This window comes from Chrysochloris asiatica, unplaced genomic scaffold (assembly GCF_000296735.1).
Source record: "Chrysochloris asiatica unplaced genomic scaffold, ChrAsi1.0 scaffold00128, whole genome shotgun sequence".
NCBI classification, from domain to species: domain Eukaryota; kingdom Metazoa; phylum Chordata; class Mammalia; order Afrosoricida; family Chrysochloridae; genus Chrysochloris; species Chrysochloris asiatica.
The window spans coordinates 7,895,609-7,902,877 of NW_006408646.1; the positions used below are offsets into that span (position 1 = coordinate 7,895,609).

At 40.4% G+C, this 7,269-nt stretch overlaps 1 protein-coding gene and 1 pseudogene across 2 annotated transcripts in view; both read left to right on the forward strand.

Annotated features, from left to right (window-relative positions):
- The window catches only part of OSBP2 (oxysterol binding protein 2), a 237,443-nt gene that overhangs the window by 157,224 nt on the left and 72,950 nt on the right, over positions 1 to 7,269 (forward strand). The window lies entirely within an intron of this gene.
- On the forward strand, positions 4,252 to 5,036 carry LOC102841503 (annotated as a pseudogene).

The window sequence follows — 7,269 nt, forward strand, 5'->3', positions numbered from 1 at the left end:
AATTGCTCCTTCCTGATAGCTCACTAAAATAACAGTAGAATTTTAAAAGGCTCTGATAGCGTAGTGGTTACGACTCGGGCTGCGAACCTTAAGGTCAGCGGTTCGAAACTACCAGCTGCTCCGCGGGAGAAAGATGAGGCTTTCTACTCCCGTAAGGATTTACAGCCTCGGAAACCCTGTATAGGGTCGCTATGGGTCGGAACCGACTCGACGGCACTTAACAACAACAACAAGTGTTGTCTAGCCTTGCATCTGAATCACTCTGATGATTCTTGTTGTTGTTGTAAAGGAGCTCTGGTAGTGTAGTGGTTAAGAATTGGACTGCTAACCTCAAGGTCAGCAGTTTGAAACTACCAGCTGTTCTGTGGGAGAAAGATGAGGCTTTCTGCCCCCATAAAGATTTACAGCCTCGGAAACCCTGTGGCAGGGTCACTATGAGTCGAAACCGACTCCACGGTACTTTACAACAATAAAGTGTGTTTGCTGTGGTCAGTCAGGTCTTCCTGTCTTGTTAGGTGCTATCAAGTCAGTTCTGACTCATGGTGACTCTGTGCACAACAGAACAAAACACTCCCCAGTTCTGCTCCAGCCTCACATTTGTTATATTTGAGCCCATTGTTTCTGCCACTGTGTCAGTCCCTCTCGTCGGGGGTCTTCCTCTTTGTCGCTGACCTGCCACTTTACCAAGCATAATGTCCTTGGTGGTATGTGCTGTGGAGTCAGTTCTGACTCATAGCAACCCCGTACAGGGTTTCTGAGGCTGTAAATCTTTACAGGAACAGAAAGCCTCATCTTTCTCCCACGAACAGCTAGTAGTTTCAAACTGCTGACCTTGAAGTTAGCAGCCCAACTCATAACCACTACGCTACCAGAGCTCCTTATAATGTCCTTAGCACTGTTTTTACCCCACTGACACTTTATTCTGAACACTTTCAAAGCTAGAGAAAAGATGTGGACAGTCAGCACCTGTATACCCATCACTTAGATTCCACCATTAACATTTACTGCACTTACTGTATCACCTGCCTACCCTTTTATCCATCTATCAGGCCATCAGATTTTAACGCATCCCAAGGTAGATTGCACATACATACACACCAAAACAGTTCAGCACATATATCATTAACCAGAGTTCAATATTTGTTTACTTTTTAGGTAAGATTGTCATTTTGTGAATTGTTCAAGGCACATTATTTGAGTTCCAACAAATGATTACACCTATGGTATAACTCCAAATGTCAAGATATAGGACATATTCCTTAGTCACTTAATCGATTTCTAGATGCCACCCAACCCCAGAGATTATTTCAGCATAGATTAGTTTTGCCTGTCCTAGACCTTCATATAATGGAATAATGTAGTATGTATTCTTTCAGGCAAGACTTCTTTCACTTAACATGTTTGAGGTTCATTCATGTCGTGTGTATCAAAAGGTTACTCTTTTATTTCTGAGTAATATTTCACTATATGACTATACCATAGTCTAAGAGTCCTAGTGTAATACCATAGGATAAGCACAGGTCTGCTCACCACAAGGTCAGTGGTTCCAACCCACCAGCTGCTCCTTGGAAACCTTATATAGGGTCACTATGAGTCAGAACTGACTCGATGTCACTATGAGTTAGAACTGACTGGATAACACTTAAAACAACAATCACCACAGTCTATCCATTCTATACCAGAGCTATTTCCAGTGCTTGATGATTACAAATAAACTTGTATATACAATCTTTTTTTGGGGTTTTGGGTTTGGGTTTGGGTTTTTTAAAAATGTTTTATTGTGAGTTATGTGATAGTTTACATGGGAGAACATTAGTTTTACATTCATCCTATTGTATATCGTTACATTGCCATGGTTACAATCCCCTCCATGCATCATCAACCAACCAAAGGGTATACCCTGCAAGCCTGACTCCTGGTCATGAGCACACAGCCCCTCTCCCTCTCTTGTGTCTAAAGTCCCCAGCCGCTCCATTTGTCCACATCATCGTCTCTGCCTCCATCTTTGGTGTCGCTGTTTCTCTAGGTAGGGTCCCGCAGTCCGCTCTTCTCCCTTGATGGTCCCAAGGACCTCCGCTTCTGGACTGCAAAGTCAATCACTCCCCTCCTTTTGCTACAAAACATCTACCTTTACATTTCCAACCCTCACAGTCAGTCCTGATAACAATCATTCGCTATTGTACCACAAGAGATCTATCCCCATTTCCTTTCATCAGCCCCACCCAGACAAATTGGATACTACTCAGTGGAGATTCTACCTTCCTCCACGCCCTGGATCTAGGCTCCCTCTTGAAAGCTTGTAAGCCAGTCACTTCTTGCCTTTGTAGCCCCCCCATTTGGACAGCCAATGTCCAAGTTGCCCATCCCTGTCTACTCTATGTATGGAGGGGGTGGGAATGATCCTCGCTGTAAAGATTTGTTCCCTCTTTTGAGCTATTGCATCCATAGGTGTAGGTCAAATTCATCAAATTGTATCGGATTACTCTTTTTTTCCTCTTCTTTCTTCTTCTGGTTGAGCTCTGATCATCCAGTCATTGAAGCCAGGTCGAGTGGGTATTATCTGCAAGTGTGGGTGTTCTTGTGCATATGCCCTCTCTTCTTATCAGCTGGATGCTTCACTCTCCACTCTTGTCCTCTGTGTCTGTCACTGACTCTGGGCCCAAGAGTCCCCAGGTCTTGCCACACTGCTGGCCAACCAGGTCTCCACCCGGGTTCACAGGAGTCTTTTGAACGTTGTTGGGCTTTGTTCGCAGCTTTATTGTTTTTCCCTCACTTCCCCTTATTGGTGACCAACGTGGTCACCGGTCAGAGTGAATGTCTGCTCGTGTATTCCCATTGTGTCTTAGTCTTGGAAGGGGGTTTGCCCTGAGGAGACTGTACAAACATTCTTGCACAAGCCTTTTGTTGACAGTTACTTTCATTTCTCTTGGAACAGAACTTGGAGTAAAATTGCTGGTTAGTTGTTATGTTTCCTTTTATAAGAAATTGTCAAACAGTTCCCCTAGAGTGTTTGCATCATTCTGTACTCCCACCAACACTGTAGGAGCGCTCCATACCCTCAGCATTTGGTGGTGGCAGTCTTGTTTATTTCAGCCATTCTGGTGGTTATGTAGTGACATCTCACTGTGAGTTATCACTCTACTTTTTTAAATCTCAAAGCTATTCTTACCTGACTTTTTCCTTTGCTTTTTACTAGGATTAACCTATGCATTTTTTGGGAAATAATTTTTCACATTGTTTTATAAAGTTAAAAAGTAAGATTTGTTTAGTTTTGTTAAACCCTGATGTGGGGAAGATCTATTTAAATTTGCCATAGGTTTTAAGGCTTAAATATTGGAAAGGCTCTCAAATAGGCATTTGAGTACTATTTGCTACATTAGAAACTACACACAAGATAACTGATGGTTCTGGCTGCGTAAGTACATTCAGCAAGAGTGTACCCCATCCTTACCATCAGAGAACACATGAAAGACAGAGAATGTGCATGGTACCCAGTGTTACCTACAGGGCATAAACATAAATGAATGACTAGTGAATTCTACCACCCAACTCAAAAACTAGCTAGAACCTTGTAATTAACCTTGGTATAGCGGTGTGTTTCTCCCCTTCCCTCTTCCCTGTCCCTCGCCCTCTAATTAATCACTACCTTAAAGTTTATCATGTAATTGTTTTTTTAATGTACTTCTATCATTAATGAAATTTTGTCTGGAGAGTATATTGTTTGATTTTTGTCATTTAGTTCAAATAGAAATTAGACCATATGGATCATTTGGCACTACTTTTACTTACATAGTGTTGTTCCTAAGATTTGTCCGTGTTGTTGTATGTAGCTTTCCATCTTGACTGCTCCTAATATTCTTTTGTGTGACTACATCAAAATTCATTTTCCCTTCTTCTGTTGATGGACGTTTGGCCTGATTCCAGTGCTTGGCAGTAGTGTGCTTTGCTGCTGTGAGGATTGTGTGTACCTCTCAAGGTCACATGTACAGAAGTTGATTTTGGACATTACCTAAGAGTGGGATTACTGAGTCTCAGGGTAAATGACTTTTGAGTTTTAAAAGATAGTACCACAGGCTCAAGTAGGGGCGGTCGGAGCCACTGCGGTGAGGACCATGTTGCAGCCTAACATCTTGCTCACGGTTACACCAGGGGTTGGAAAAACCACACTAGGCAAAGAACTTGCATCAAGATCAGGACTGAAATACATTACTGTGGGTGATCTAGCTAAAGAAGTCTGATCACCAAATAATCATGGAGTCTGGCAAGATGACTTCTCCCAAGAGCATGCCAAACACAGATGATGGCACAAATCCTGAAGGATATGGAGATTACAGAATATGAGCCAAGAGTTATAAGTCAGATGTTGGAGTTTGCCTTCCAATATGTGACTACAATTCTAGATGATGCAAAAATTTATTCAAGCCGTGCTAAGAAAGCAACTGTTGATGCAGATGATGTGTGATTGTTAATCCAATGTCGTGCTGACCAGTCTTTTACCTCTCCTCCTCTGAGAGATTTTTTGTTAGATACTGCAATGCAAAGAAATCTAACCCCTTTGCCATTAATCAAGCCCTATTCTGATCCTAGGTTGCCACCTGATGGGTATCATTTAACTGCTCCAAACTATAGACTTAAATCCTTAAAAAAAAAAAAAGCCATCTGCCTCTGTAGGAAGAATAACAGTTCCACGGTTAAGTGTTGGCTCAGTTACTAGCAGACCTAGTACTCGCACACTAAGCACACCAACTCCACAAACCATGTCTGTTTCAACTAAAGTAGGGACTCCAGTGTCCCTTACAGGGTAAAGGTTTACAGTACAGATGCCCACTTCTCAGTCGCCTGCTGTAAAAGCATCAATTTCAGCAACATCAACAGTTCAGAATGTTCTGATTAATCCATCATTAATTGGGTCCAAAAATATTCTTACTGTCACTAATGTGGTATCATCAGAAAATACTGTTAGTGAACCATCAAATGCATTGAAAAGAAAACGAGAGGATGATGATGATAATGTTGCTGCTGCTGATGATGACTGATAATTTGTAATCTCGCCTTGATGCATGTAACTTGTATTCTTGGTTTTGAATCCATTGTACTAAACGTGCATGCTGAATGTTTTCAAGTTGTGTCTCAGAAAACATAATTAGCATTTAATGAGTAAATAGAATACTTTTCATTTGAGATGTTGTTTATTTTTTAATAAGTTATGGTTTTTCATCAGCCTTTAAGTGTAAAAATTAAAGTTTTCATTCATAAAAAAAAAAAAAAGTACCAGAGAGATAGTATTTTCCAAAGTGGTTATAATGATTTACCCTTCCTCGGCAGTAACTAAGTTGCCTCTGATCTTCATTCTCTCTGACACTTTGTATTATAACTTGTATTCTTAGAAATTTAGTACAGGCCATAAAATTATATTTCTGTATGATCGTAATTTGCATTTGCCAAATATCAAATTAATATGACAATTTTTCTTACATTTATGATCTGTATGTCTTTTCTTCTGTGAAATACATTGTGTTGTCTTTATGTAGATTTGTAAGAGCTGTTTATGTTGTCTGTAGTTTATCAGTTATACACATATATCCTTTATATATATTACTCTTTTATGTTACAGCAAATTCTATTTGCTAATGTTTTGTTAAGGAGTGTTGTGTCTATATGCATGAATGATCTTGGGCTATTTTTCTTTTTCTCTTGTAATGCCTTTGTCTTGTTTGGGCATCATGTTAATAATGGTCTTCTGTTTTATGACAAAATTTATGTAAGGATCGTATTATTTCTTCCTTAATATCTGGTAAAATTCACCAGTGTAGCTATCTAGATCTGTACTTTCTTTCTTTTTTTTTTTCTTTTAACGATAATTTTTTTATTATTATTAAGATTTTTATTGTGGATTGAGTGAAAGTTTACAGGGCATATCATCAGTTTTACATTCAACAAATCATATACCTTGTTTCATTACATTGATTATAATCCCCTCTATGCACCATAAGTTAACAGTATTTCGCTCTATCCACTTTGTTGTTGTTAAGTGCCGTCGAGTCAGTTCCGACCCATAGTAACCCTGTACAGGGTTTCTGAGGCTGTAAATCTCTACGGGGGCAGAACACCTCATCATTTTCCCGCGGAGTGGCTGGTAGTTTCGAACTGCTGGCCTTAAGGTTCGCAGCCCGATTCGTAACCACTACGCTACCAGAGATCCTTTATCCACTTTAGCTTTTTAAAAAACACACACAAAAAAAAGCCACTGAGGCATATATATTTTACATATCCAAAGGGCACATTCTGCATGTCTGCTTCTTGGCCACCAGCTCTTAGTCCATGAATCTAGAGTCCTCAGCCACTCCCCCTCTCCATGCCCCCATCTCTGCCTCCATCTCTGGCACTGCTGCTTCTCTGGATAAGGTCCCGTATTCTGCTTGTGCATTCCTCTCTTGATGGTCCTAGGGTCCTCTGTTTCTGGACTGTAAGATTAACTACTCCCCTTATTTTGTTACAAAACTTCTACCTTTACAATTATGACAGTCACGATTAGTCATGATAACAGTTATTCACTGTTGAATCTTATGAATCTTATCCCCATCCCTTTTCAGCAGACCCATCTAGACAAGATGACAGCTATTCAATGGGGACTCTTTCTTTCCCCCCATACTCTTAAAATAAACTCCCTCTTGAAACCTTGTAAGCCAGTCACTTCGTGACTTTATTGCCCCCTCATTTTAGGTAGCCAATGTCTAAGTAGCCCATTCCTATCTACCCTGTGCACAGAGCATTGAAACTTGATTTGAAGATTCTTTCCCTCTCTGTTGGTATTTAGAGTAATTACCACTCTGAGTATAGGTCAGGTTCATCATGAAGATGTATCTTCTGTCACTGTAGCTGTTCCAGTCTGCTTGTCCTTTCTAGTGGAAATGTCTCACCTTACCAGGTTGTAGATGGAACTCAGGATTCCACCTAAGGTCCTATACTCTGTAAAGGCTTTGCATGACGAGGCCTATGTCACTGGGCAAGTTGTAAAACCCCTTTTAGGTATTCCAATCAGTTATAGGCTGAAAGCGGGCTTACAAGTTTTCTCTAATCATGTTTCCCAACACTCCTTTCTATCCCACTCAAGTGTCTATTTTACAATAGTAGACAAGGGAAACTAATATTCATAAGGCAGTCAAGGATTTTAGTTAGTATTATTTACCCTCTTCAAGCTATACCTAGATCCCTGTATCCCAGAGCCCTGTTGTTCCAAGGTTGAGTATGCATCACTATTTACCTCTG